Source organism: Mastomys coucha, unplaced genomic scaffold, assembly GCF_008632895.1.
Source record: "Mastomys coucha isolate ucsf_1 unplaced genomic scaffold, UCSF_Mcou_1 pScaffold20, whole genome shotgun sequence".
NCBI lineage: Eukaryota > Metazoa > Chordata > Mammalia > Rodentia > Muridae > Mastomys > Mastomys coucha.
In genome coordinates this window covers 45332414-45344434 of record NW_022196903.1, presented here as the reverse complement: position 1 = coordinate 45344434, position 12021 = coordinate 45332414, and the positions used below count along the sequence as shown (strand labels likewise).

General features: G+C 44.8%; 1 long non-coding RNA gene across 1 annotated transcript in view; it reads right to left on the bottom strand.

Annotated features, from left to right (window-relative positions):
- Positions 1-579: 579 nt before the first annotated feature.
- LOC116098111 overlaps positions 580-12021 on the bottom strand; it is a 42289-nt gene continuing 30847 nt past the window's right edge. The window contains exon 3 of the long non-coding RNA XR_004121708.1: positions 580-842. This is a non-coding gene — a long non-coding RNA (uncharacterized LOC116098111). The remainder of the gene's footprint in view (positions 843-12021) is intronic.

Sequence of the window (12021 nt, the reverse complement as noted above, 5' to 3'; positions counted from 1 at the left end):
CTGGCTGTCCTGAAACTCACTCTATAGACCAGGCTGGCCTCAAACTCAGAAATCCGCCTGCCTTTGCCTTCCAAGTGCTGGGATTAAAGGTATGCACTGCCGGGTCATTCTCTTTTCACACCCTACTCGACCCTCACCCATTTCAGACTGGTGGGGTTTTGATTTTTCCTTCTTTCTTCCTTCCTTTCTTTCTTTCTTTCTTTTTTTTTCCGAGACAGGGTTTCTCTGTGTAGCCCTGGCTGTCCTGGAACTCAGTCTGTAGACCAGGCTTGTCTCGAACTCAGAAATCCGCCTGCCTCTGCCTCCCAAGTGCTGGGATTAAAGGTATGCGCCACCACCGCCCAGCCAGACTGGTGTTTATATCCACCCATTTCCTCAAGCCAGACCCTAATGAATCATCACAGATTCTTTGCTCTCAAAATCCATCTGAGAATCCAGTTAATCTCTACTGTTCAGCCTCCTGAGATATGGGATCCCATCCAAGTGTATCATTAACAGAGCATTTCTCTCTATCTCCATGATCACACCTTGTAATAATATAGTTTTCATTGCTACAATGAAACATCAAAAGCAGGCTAGTTATGAAGAAAAAGAGATTTATTTAGCCAAAATCCAAATGGCTCAGCGTGGCAGTGCGCTTTCTGGACTGGGTCCCCAGGCAGTGTCATGCATGGTCTATAGCAGCTGCAGGATTGTGTGACAGAAGAAGAGCTCACCTTTAGAACAAGAAGCCAGAGGCACTGGGAAGGTCCAGCAGGCCATTGGAATAAGCCTCTTCCAAGCACTACTCAGAGCGCCGGGTCTGACAATCAGTGTGTGCAGAGAACACGTGGGCAACAAGACTGGGAAGAAAATGGAGGCAAGCAAGTAGAGACCGTGAATATATCAGATCAGTGTTTGCTGTAAGCAGAGAAATCAGACAGAATCTAGAACTGAGGAGAAGAGACATCTAATCCCTTCTAAGTTCCTGCCCCAGCTGACCTAGGCACCCTCCACTAGACTCTACCTCCCCAAACTTCCACCTCAGGGACCAGTGCTGATGCGTGAACTGTAGAGAACAAGTCACCCATCCAAACTGCAGCATGCCTCCACAGCGCAGGCCAGCAAGGTCTTAACCATTGAGGTGGGCTCACTGCTTTGACCCTGGACCACCCTTTGCAATCTATTCTTCACATGCTGACAAAGTATACATTTACCAAAGTACCAAAATGAGTCAGATCAAGCCACAGTGCCCTGCTCAGAACATTCAGCTGACTCTCTAAGGCCTGCCCAGCCTTAGAGACCTAGTTCTCTGAGACCTTTCCTTCTTTAACCTCTTCAGCACTGTAACCGGCTCGCTCCACCCCCACTTCTTTCAATGGCCACTCCCTTGGTCTGGAATCCTCCCCTCTCCTGGGACTGGCACACAAGTGGTTTTGCTCTGCTTTGGCTTTCCTTATTGGACCCACCTCTTGACATTAGGTTATCAGCACATTTATTATTTGGTTTGAAGAAGACAGGACTTCAATGAGTACTGTCCACTCTAGCACACTGACAGCAGCTGGGATATAGTGGATGGGCGCTACATGTTTACTGAACGAGGTAAAGAAAGTGGGTGTGTATCTTTTTTGAAGATGGGACAGATCACTGGAACTGAATTTAAGACTTTGCCAGATCATTTTGACCTGTGTTGGTTATTTCAGAGTGTTAAAAAGTATCCGCCGGGCAGTGGTGGCGCAGGCCTTTAATCCCAGCACTTGGGAGACAGAGGCAGGCAGATTTCTGAGTTTGAGCCCAGGCTGGTCTACAGACTGAGTTCCAGGACAGCTAGGGCTATACAGAGAAACCCTGTCTCGGGAAAAAAAAAAAAAAAGTATCACCTGGTCTTGACCAACCTTGTTCCTGGGTCTCTACAGCCAGTCATTTTCATGTGTTTCTCGTGTACTCCCTTAGCACCAAGACAAATTTTCTTGTGTGGCTTGGCTCTTAAATGTTCTCCAGATTGCCCATAGACTGATGACTTGGTCCCCAGTCTGTAACACTACTGGGAGGTTGTGAAACACTTAGAAGGCAGGGCCTGATGGGAGGATGTTAGGTCATTGGGAGATTGCCCTCAAAGAGAATATTAGAACTGTGCCCCCTCCCCCCACCCCTCAGCTTTTTGGCCACTGTGACACACTTTTCTACAAATTGTCACCATCTTGTATTGTGCTGTGCTACCATAGGCCCCAAAGTAACCGGGCTGAGTGCTCATGGGCTGGTGGCTATGGATCCATGAGACGATCTCCCTCCTCCTTCTCCTCTTCCTCCTTCTCCTCTCCCTCCTCCTCTTCCTCCTCTTCCTCCTCTTCTTCTTCTTCTTCTTCCCCTCCTCTTCCTCCTCCTCTTCTTCCTCTTCTTCCTCCCCCTCCTTTTCTTCCTCCTCTTCTTTTCCTCCTTCTCTTCCTCCTTCTCTTCCTCCTCAATTTATTCCCTCAGGCACTTTGCCACGGCAACAGAAGCTGATTGACACAGCTCCTAATCTCCTCACAGCTGACAATACCAACAACAAATCAACAACTACAGGACCAAAAATTCATTTAAATTTATTGCATCTCAATTTTCAGTTTTTTAAAACTTATTTTCTTAGGACTTTGTAGCAGTATTTCTAGTGTTGCCAAACTTACTGAGGAACTGTGACTACCATGTCAATGAGTTTCCAAGATGTTCTCTGGGAGCAAATTGATCCCAATAGGAGACTCTCACCAACCCACAAAGGGCTTCATGTAGTCACTTTGGAATATGAGTCATCTGGTAGCCTCTGTGTTGCCATGTCACACAGTCTGTGGTGACTTGGGATGCTGGATGGCAATCCTGGGTCTGATAATATCTCTGCCTGCCACAGAAAAGGCTTTGCTGATCACAGGCCACCACTCACCTCACAGTCCCAGGCCCATCACTGGGTCACTTTGAGAAAGGGGTCTCTGTCCCTTTATTCAGATACAGGAGTGCCTGCTCTTCCGTGACATAACTGTTTAGGTATAAATCCATGTAAACATAGTAATTTACTTCAAGATCACCCCTCATGGATAAGGCAACTGGATCCACAGGAATTCTCTAGGATATCCTGGGAGTCATAGCTTTTCTTGACTAACCGTTGTTGGGTCAAAGTGGGGAGATCCTTATTACCTTTCTCAGTCTCAAAAGCAACTCCCATTTCCAATGAAAAGGTATTATAGTCTTTGGGAGAGAAGGACTTCCTCATAGGATCATCAGGTTTTCAGGTCACATCAAGTATGTGAAAACATGGTGACAAACGGACAAACTTGCCCCTTAAAGAGAAAATGTTGACCATCAGTTGCAAGCATGCACTGTGAAGTGTGCTAATGCACACCAATGCACTGTGAAGTGCACACTAATTCACTGTGAAGTGCACTGATGCACACTAGTGCACTATGAAGTGCACAAATGCACACTAATTCACAGCTAGCCAACAAACAGCTAAAAGTAAAAACTGGGTCTGGCTTGTTCCTCTGGAAGATGAGTGACTCACAATGCAGGTGGTCTTTGGCCTCTTAGATTATGTGCGGATAGTCATACTTGTTAAATGACTATAACAAGTATGATGAATATAGGCTAACGCTCTCTTGAGAACAGTTGCGTACCGGGAGGTAGGATGATTTGTGAGGCTCCTCCCCAGAAGGAACACAGACAAGGTGTGTGGAAAGGTCAAGACGAAGCAGATGACCTTGTGAAGGAGTTGGGGCGATTAAAGGTGAAGGCCGAGGCTTGTCCTGCCTTCAGAGCCTGCATGGAGCCCTTCCTGCCCACGGGTAGTGAAGACGCGTCCCAGTACAGCACCACTTTAAAGACATAAGGTAACACCTTCAAGGGTGGAGGAGCTGATGTTAACAGATTTGATGGTGCCTTATTTATGGTGCAAGCTCTTAAAACCACCAACGGCCATTTCCTTTAGCACACTACCAGTGTAAACCACTCGTATTTAGTTGCAAAGTACTCTGCCATTACTTCTTGTTTTTCTTCGCAGTGCTCTGCAGCTGATAACTTCAGGTGGGATGGATTTAAAATCTTCAGGGGAAGATTTTCAAGTACGAAATATCGCAAGATAGCGTTATATTGTGATCTCCCTTTTTTTTTTTGGAGGCTACGCTTACAGCTGCTGGTCCTTAACTAAGACTTGCTCCATTTCAGAAGAAAAAGCTAGGAAAAACATTTTCCTAAAGCCACCCTCTGACTATGATGTTTGGGGTATAAGGAGACTGAAGAGGCTCCTGGAATCCACATTCCCTCTAAGTTTTGTGTGGTGACAATTTGGGAGTTTTGGGTTCTTTAAAAAACACAGAAATGTAAGAATATGCTTTCATTTTAATCCCAGGTATGGGATATGGGGCTGTCTCAGAGTGTCCACAGCAGCTGACTATGGTTTGCCTCCTGCTCTAGCAGGAGTGTGATTTTGCCAGCTGCAGATAGGTTCAGCGATTATGTGACATTTGGAATTCTGGGGACTTTTCAGTGGGTATATAAATATTAGAGCCCTGCTATTGGTTCGGAGGTTGTTGGTTAGTTGGTTGGTTGGTTGTTGGTTAGTTGTTGTTGGCTGTTGGTCATGGTTTGTTAAGTAGTTGTGTGCAAAGAAGAAACAACAATAAGAAGAAATTAAATATCTTTTTAAAAAAGATTTATAGATTTATTTTTTATTAGATATATTTATTTATTATATGTAAGTACACTGTAGTTGGTTTCTGACACACCAGAAAAGGTCGTCAGATCTCATTACAGATGGTTGTGAGCCACCATGTGGTTGCTGGGATTTGAACTCAGGACCTCCAGAGGAGCAGTCAGTGCTCTTAACCACTGAGCCATCTCTCCAGTCCAAAATTAAATATCTTGATGGCAGAGATCAAACTTGCCCCAAGGACCTCAACACCCCTAATCATCAGGAAGTAGTCTAACAATAACACCACCCCCTTTCCGAACCCTGACTTTATTAAGGGATTTCTCTCCTTACCTTTCTGTCCTTTTTTTTTCTCTTGCTCTCTTATCTAGCATAGGGGGTTGAAAAAATGAAAGAGGGGTAGAGAAGGGTGGGAGAAAGAAGAACCCACAAAATAGCCAAAGAACAGCTACACCTTGTGTGCACCCACAACCCTCACTTGCACTGAGCCGAGTGTGCACCCGCTGCCTTCAACATAGTCTTTGAGAGAAGAGGAAACAGATCAGGCAGCTCTCGCCACTGGAGGAATCTCTGCCGAGTTTGCTAACACCTGGTATGTTGGCACCTTGGTCATTTATTTCCTCGACAATCATTAACCAACACACTCCCCATAGACCTGGCTCTTCACAGAACCTTCTCTCTGGTGTTGTCACTGCTCCACTAATGGTTGTAATTGTTAGCTGCCAGCTCAATCTGTCTATGGGGATGCTCTAGCTATACACCTGTGGCTGGGGCCTTGTGGTCTGTGGCCTATTGCTATCCTGGTACAGTGGAGCCCCTGTTACCCCAGGAAGTTAAACCTAAGCTGTCATTCTCAATGCTCTGGCTGTACCCATTGATAGTCTATGGACACTGCTGACTCATTCCGTAAGAGCAGACGGGCCGAGCTTCCTCACACCTCTTGTTTCTTGCTGCACTTCTTCAAGGTCACCTGAAGACCTTTGCACATCGTTCTGCCTGGACAGGCTCCCCCTTGTTCACAGCACATCAGAGAGCAGGGGAGGAAGAGCTGGTTCTCCAAAAGCAAATCCACCCTTGGGTCTAGATGCATCTGTGTGATAGTTCCTCCAAGGACCAGCTGCTGGAGAGTGACTGGGGGCTTTGCACAGTCTTCCTCAGAGAAGCCTTTCTCTGTAAGGATGGCTCAAGGGATAAAGATGAAGGGACAGTGATGTGGAACCTGGCTACCCAGCAAGGTGCTTCCTTCTTTTACCCCAGCCCCTAGGAGCTCAGCAGTGAGGAAGGACCTTGCTTGAGAACTTTCTGTTTTGAGATGGGCTCTGGAGTAGCCCATGTACAGCAAAGGAGGTGACCTACACTGTGGTGCCACTGCAGGGCAGTTTGGTATCTTTTTTTTTTTTTTTTTTTTTTTTTTTTTTTTTTTTTTGTCCATTAGGAAAGCTGTCCCTTCCTCGAAGGTCCTTACTCCTCTGATTGGAATGTTACAATAAACTTGCTAGGTTACAGGGACTGCGATGTCAATGGCACCCCTGTGAACTGTGTAGTGTGACTGGAAGAGGAGACATTTGTGACAGACTTGGAGCTACACACAGTCTTGCAGGTCTGGCCTATGGACAGTGGCAATAAAAATATCATCATGGATCCAGGGTGGGTAGTAGAAATGGTGATCTGGACTAAGTTAAGCATCCTCCTGTGTGACAGCTGAGGACTAGCCACAGGTGATACAGGGTTCTTTGAGGCTGCTGGCTGTATGTGCACCTACTGACCCCAGAGTAATGAAAGAGGAGGGGAGGTCCTTTGGATGAATCAATCAGATGGGATTCTCCTTCTTGGAAGCAGTTAGAAATTCGGGGACTACGGCTTGGATAACTTGTAAGTTACCCCAGGCTGCTGCTGGAACCGGGAGACTCTTGTAGGAGTAAGGACAGAGCGAGGGGTCCTATAATTCTGTAGGCTTGAGCTTCTGCCAGAAGGATGTGTTTGGTTGCTGTCACTGTGGTCAGTTGTATACCCAAGACCTGGACTTGTGTTAAGTCACAAGTGCACTTAATGCCCTTTACCAACACCAAGCAAAGCAGCATGGCTTCATTTCCCCATCCCCTCCAGAACACTTCTCAGTTGTCCGTCTGGTCCTCTTTCCTCTGGACGGGCCTCTTTAGTGATGCAAACAGCAATGTGCCACAACGTACTCTGATACATAGATTCATTAGTCACCATCAATTTAAACATTAAATTACAACAAACAGTAAGACCCAAGATACTACTGCCGCCAGCTCTCCTAAGGGAAGAAAGGAAGGGGCAGCCTTTGCTGGGCTTGGAGTGCTATGAGCCCTGGGCCTTGTGCACTAGACAACATCCACCTGCCACCCTGGCACATTCTCCACAAGCAACACATTGCATATCTCTGTACTGTCGGCCCTCACAACAGCCTTAAGAACCAGCAGTGCTTCACGGACAGGCATGGTCCCCCAAAAGTGTCTACATCCCAATCTACAGAATCCACGCATGTATTGCCTTAAATGGGAAAACTCAGTTTGCAGGTATGATTAAGTTAAAGACCATGGGAGAATATACTGGATTTGGCAGCTAGGCTCAACATCATGACAAGGATCTTAGATGTAAAAGAGGGAGGCAGAGTAGTCAAGGTCCGAGAAGGGCATGCAGCAGAGAGCAGTCAGCAAGACAAGATGGAAGAAGCCTCTGATGGTGGAAGGAGGGCTCTAGCCAAGGGATGTTCATAGCCTCTCCAAATTGGAGAACACAAGGAAATGCAAAGAATGCAACAGAGTGTAGCCCACTGGCTTCCAGAACTCTGAAACAATGCTTATTCGTTCTAAGCTACTATATGTGGTAACATGTTGGAATATCAAGGGACGAATACAGTTGTTGTTGTCTTCCTTTTTATCAACAAGAAACTAAAATCTGTAAGCTACTTGTAAGCCAGAATTTAAACCTAATTCCATTACTCAAAAGCCTGTATTTCTCCCTACTTTAAAATATCTATATAGTCTTAAATATATATATAGATATTTATATAAATTTCTTTAAACTAATTATAACTAATATTCTTACTCAAATCATCAAATGTTTAACTTCCACAAAAATTAGTAAAGGCATACTTCTAATCATCTCTGGTTGACTATTGGCTACCAGCTTTATTTTATTTATTTTTGGTTTTTTGAGACAGAGTTTCTCAGTGTAGCCCTGGCTGTCCTGGAACTCACTCTGTAGACCAGACTGGCCTCAAACTCAGAAATCTGCCTGCGTCTGCCTCTCAAGTACTGGGATTGAAGTCATGTGCCACCACTGCCCAGCTTTATTCTTAAAAACTAAATTTCTCTAACTCCTTCACTGGGGACCCTGTACTCAGTTCAATGGATGGCTGTGAGCCTCTAAATCTGTATTAGTCAGGTACTGTCAGAGCCTCTCAGGAGATAGCTATATTTAGGGTGCCTTGCCCTTCCTTCAGTCTCTGCTCCATAGTTAATCTCTGTAACTCCTTCCATGGGTATTTGGTTCCCCCTTTTAAGAAGGAATGGGGTTTGCAGCCCCTTAGGACGAACAACAATATGAACTAACTAGTACCCTCAGAGCTCCCAGGGTCTCAACCACCAACCAAGGACTGCACATGGAGGGGTCTGATTATTCTGACAGCTTGTGTATAGTAGAGGATTGCAAATTTGATCATCAATAGGAGGAGAGGACCTCGGCCCTGTGAAGGTTCTGTGCCCCAGTGTAGGGGAATGCCAAGGCCAATAAGTGGGAGAGAGTGGAGTGGCAGGCATGGGGAGGGAGGAGGCAACAGGGGGTTGTTTTTGTTGTTTTTGTTTGTTTCTTTGTTTTTTGTTTTTTTTTTTTGAAGGGAAAACTGGGAAAGGAGAAATTTACATGTAAATAAAGAAAATATCTAATAAAAAATAAAATAAAATAAAAACAAAAATAAAAAAAACAACTAAATTTAAAATGGCTCAAATGTCTGTTGATGGGTAAATTTGTTTCATGTGATGGAATACCTCTCAGCAATAAAATCCATCAAATTTCTAAGAGAGACGAATGGCTAAGAGACATAACAAGATCAGTTATTCTTGTAATCATTGTATTGATTGAAAGAAAAGCCTAGCAGCCTGCATACTGCACGATTCCATTTCTGTGAATTACTGCAGTGGACAGAACTCCTCGGTGATGAAAAACAGACGGGGGGGGGGGTGGGGGCGAGTGACTGTAATAGAGTCAGAGAACTTTCTAGAATCGTGCAAATTCTCTACCTTAACACAGGTGATCATTCCATAGATAAGTATACTTATGGAAGTTCATCAAATATTTTTGCTTGAATCCCTTTGTGTAACATTTCCCCAGTTTTGAAAAGAGGAGTAGGAGTTGAAATCAGAAGAAGAAAAGCCCCACGGGGGTCCTTTGAATTGTGTGCACCAAATTAGAGCCTTCACACAGTGAGTGGAGTGGGAGAGAGGCAGGCAGGACTCCAGGGGCTTCCCTCAACTCTCAGCTCCTACCCTGATATAGTGACATCACTTTATCTCCCTGGGCCCTCAGCTGCAAAACCAATGAACGGAATTAGATGATCTCAGAGTTCCCTTCTTACTGTAAAATTCCATTAGCTGCCATCTGAAGTGGTGAATCAAATAACTCCAGAAGCTTCAACTTGATACAGTGTTGCTTTTCCAACACTCATTGATTCTAATTTAATTCAATCTACACTGGTCCCCAGGGAGTAACAGAATTCTCAAAGAATACTTTTTCTTATGGGAAACTTGGTTCTTTGTCCATTTGTTTTTAGGAGCACAGCTTAGAGGGATCCTAGTGTGGGTTGTGCCTGTTTGTATTGAAGGCACTTGCATATTCATGAGGCCTCAGCCAGTAGGGGTGGGGATGCTGCCTGTGACCCCATACAAGCCACTCATACAATGACACAGCATGCCATATTCTGTACTATTGACTTTTCTGGGAGTGTTTAGAGATGAAATGAGATCTGGTCATATATATGAAGGATGTTTTATCTTATAAACAGTGATACATATATGAAGTGGGTTGTTCTTACTAAGGTTTGGGAGAGAGGGAGAGCAGTTGTCTGGGAGAGGACCATTTTACAGACAAGGAAAAACCAGCACTAATCATTGAGCAGAAAACAGGTGGCCATGGTGGTTAGAGTGCGGGAGATGACTGGAGGTGGCGTGTCTTTGGCAAAACAGAGGCAACAATGAGTTCTGTTGTTCCCTGTGGTCTCTTTGCTAATATCCTGTACAAGGTGACTGATCTTTGGTTTACCAGGCCAGATTAGAAACAATTACCCAAGCCTGATGGAGATGGAAAGAGTACCTCCGAGTGTCTGAGAAAACAGATCCCAGAAGATGGCAAATGCCACTGTGCTGTTTCCTCACAGCTCTGTTGCCAGGACCTAAAACTGCAATAGCCACGTGCAAGTGCTATTAAAAATGTGGATTGAAGAACTGAGTGGGAGCACAGAGAGAGGCTCACATCCCCACCTGTTCCTCTGGGGCCCAGAGGTCTCCTGATCCATCTTTCTCATCTTGGAGGCTCAGTGGCTTGTATCTCTTAGCCATTCACCTCTCTTTTCAAAACTCATTTGTTTTTTGTTTTTTTGTTTTTTGTTTTTTTTTGCTGAATAGTATTCCATTGGATAATAATGTAAAATTTAACCATTGACAGACATTTGGATTATTTCCAATTTAGTTTTTAAGACTAAGGCTAGTAGGACCATTTTAATGTGGATCTTTTTTTTTAAGATTTATTTTTATTTATTTTATGTATATGTGTACACTGTAGCTGTACAGATGGCCATGAGCTATCATGTTGTAGTTGATGGGAATTGACCTCAGGACCTCTGCTGGCCCGTTTGCTCCAGCCCTGCTCTCTCCGGCTTAATACACTGTAGCTGTCTTCAGACGCACCAGAAGAGGGGCATCAGATCTCATTACGGGTGGTTGTGAGCTACCATGTGGTTTCTGGGATCCGAACTCAGTATGTTCAGGAGAGCAGTCAGTGCTCTTACCCATCTCGCCAGCCCCTAATGTGGATCTTTTCATGTAGATACATTTCATTTCTCTTGGGTATCTGGATAACATAATAGGTCTGTATTTAATTTTAAAAGAAACTGCTGACGAGATTTTCAAAGCAGCCCTGCTTTAACATCAACACAGCAACTTAGGAGAGTTCTGCTTTCTCCATGTCTCCACCTTGTGCTTTGGTATATGCATCTCTGGTAACTGACACATGTGAGTATCAAAATGATTTACAAATCCAAAGAAATAAAGAAACAAGCCAAAGGCAGCATGTCTAGGCCCCTCCCACATGGCACTGGTGCCCCTTCACTGTTAGCCCAAGCCCAGGAAGCAAGCTGTGCCTTTCCTTTCTTCTGTGTTTGGTCAAGATGCCACATCAATAGCACTTTCAAACACTTCCGTGAATCATATCATTCTGTCTTCTCTGTTTCCCTTATGCTAAGCCAGCTCCCATCTGGGCCACAGTAATGCCCTCTTAAGTGTGTGCCCTCTTAACCTAATCTACACGTATATACATTTATACAGAGAGACGCTCCTCTTCCATCAATCATCCAGTTGCTTTCAGTGATGCAGAACGCTGCCCTGACTCCTGACAGCTCAGTATCTCCTGGCTAAATACACAGATGCTTGAGTTTGCATATTTCATTGACTGTTGTTGTCTTAGTGAGCGTTTCCATTGCTATGAAGAGACACCATGACCAAGGCAACTCTTATAAAGGACAACATTGAATTGGGGCCTGCTTACAGGTTTAGAGATTTACCCCATTATCATCAAGGCAGTACGCAGGCAGACAGGGTGCTGGGGAGCTTCGAGTTCTACATCTTGTTCTGAAGGCAAACAGGAGAAGACTCAATCTCTCAGGTAGCTAGGAGGAGGGTCTTCAAGCCTACCCTCCACACCTCACCCCAACACACACACACAGTATCACACTTCTTCCAACAAGGCCACATCTACTCCAATGAGGCTATACTTCCGAATAGTGCCACTCTCTGGGCCAAGTATATTCAAACCACTACAGTGGGTTTTGGTAATGTAGGTCTGTCTCTAAAACTTAAGTCCTTCTTGGCTCCCCAACAAGGTAGATGTCTTACCCAGGGCAACCATTGAGGAATGGCACTTAGGATGCCTCACTAGAGTAAACCCATGGCCTTCAGGACCTTATCAGGATTGTCTCTGAAGTTTTCTGGTTAATTCTAGAACAAGCAGAGAATGGTTTCCTGCTGGGAGCATCCCCATGAGACAAGAAGGTAAGTGTTCTAAGGCTCCCTCATCTTGAAAATTTAACATTCTCGAGAATCTTAATTCTCCTCCAAATGCCAAAGCCACAT